Here is a 1760-nt window from a genome sequence, read left to right on the forward strand (position 1 = left end):
CAAAAAAGGAGCTTTCACAATATGAGCAGTGAACCAGTGTTATTATAGGGTTAGGTTGAACACAAAAAGAAGCTTTCACAATATGAGCAGTGAACCAGTGTTATTATAGGGTTAGGTTAAACAAAAAAGGAGCTTTCACAATTTGAGCAGTGACCCAGTGATATTATAGGTAAGGCTTAACCAGGCTGGCACACTAAATTTTGTTGATTATTTTCTTTTGATTAAATTGATTCCAAGGGCAAGGTAGTAATAATAGTGCTTATTTATACAGGACTGTAAAGTCCCTTTAAACTCCAGCAGTAGGCTACTACTATTATTGTGGTCAAATTCTCAAATTATATTGACTATAAAATTCCATACTTCGGCTGGGATTGAACCCACGCCCTCCTGTTTACCAGGCGAGCGCCTTGACCACTACGCCACCGAGGTAAACCTAGTAAATGGAGTGTGCCTGAAGGCATTTGATGTGTTCCATTCTTCCAATCCACTCGATTGATTTTGAGTATGTGAAATGATGAGCTTACACATTACTCCTTATCTCTTATCAACAAATTTCGTACAAACGTTGCATCTTGCAATTGTATACCTCTTACTTTATGAGGTGAAAGTGTGGTCCCGAAGTTCTCACAGGTTCCATGGTGTAACGGTTAGCACTCTGGACTTTGAATCCAGCGATCCGAGTTCAAATCTCGGTGGAACCTATTTTTTTTACTTTCTATTTTTATTTTTTTTTCCTTTTCTTTGGAAAATAACTTTGGAGCAGTTAGTAATATGGTGACGTCAAACATTTATCAAACTTTACTGAGGGCACGGTTAGCCCAGTGGTAACGCGCTTGCTTGCCGTGCAGAAGGTCCCGGGTTCGAATCCCACCATCGACAAAAAATTGTACTCGTATTTCCATTTCAAAGGGTTACTTTCTGGGTTTCTCGTGTTGACCCAGCACCTAAATGGGAAGTATTGTGTCTGTTCTCGCCCATCTAATGAGAGGCATACTACGGCATGGGCAGTGGGCATGCTACAGGTTAAACACAAAAAGGAGCTTTCTTTTTCATTGTCCTGGCTTTTGAATAATTACCATTTTTAGTTCCGTTCACTTTCGTTTATGCCCGGGACGACAATCTAAATTTCAACTTGGTTTCACGTAAACAATTGATTTCAGCAAAAGAGGACAACCAAAGGTCTATTTAGCGTGACAGACAGACATACACACATACATACCCATTCAGCAAAAGAAGACAACCAAAGGTCTATTTAGCGTGACAGACAGACATACACACATATGTACATACAGACAGAAATTTTTCTAATGTGATTTTTGGAATCGTGGATGCATAAGGAGTAAGAATAATTAAAAAATTCACGATTCTAAGGCACGCTAAAAGACGTCAGAAGAACCAGCGCTCCCAATAGACTATGAACCAATAAACACGCTAGGAGACGTCAGAAGAACCAGTGCTCCCAATAGACTATGAACCAATAAACACGCTAAAAGACGTCAGAAGAACCAGCGCTCCCAATAGACTATGAACCAATAAACACGCTAAGAGACGTCAGAAGAACCAGCGCTCCCAATAGGTAATAGTAATGAAATCTGTGGCATGGTACTTTTTACCTTAATTTCTTTAAGGGATAAGCTATATTCATTTTTACATACATTATGCATCGCATCGTACGGATTGCATTTTTTGACAAAGTACGTTGAAACATATAGTCTTACAGTATTAGGCAGATATTTTTCAAAAGGACGCTATTTTTATTT

At 39.0% G+C, this 1760-nt stretch overlaps 1 non-coding gene across 1 annotated transcript; it reads left to right on the forward strand.

Annotated features, from left to right (window-relative positions):
* Positions 1-629: 629 nt before the first annotated feature.
* Trnaq-uug lies at positions 630-701 on the forward strand. The gene has a single exon. It is a non-coding gene; the product is annotated as a tRNA-Gln (tRNA).
* The last annotated feature ends 1059 nt before the right edge of the window (positions 702-1760 follow it).

This window comes from Diaphorina citri, unplaced genomic scaffold, assembly GCF_000475195.1.
Source record: "Diaphorina citri unplaced genomic scaffold, Diaci psyllid genome assembly version 1.1 scaffold1761, whole genome shotgun sequence".
Lineage (NCBI taxonomy): Eukaryota > Metazoa > Arthropoda > Insecta > Hemiptera > Psyllidae > Diaphorina > Diaphorina citri.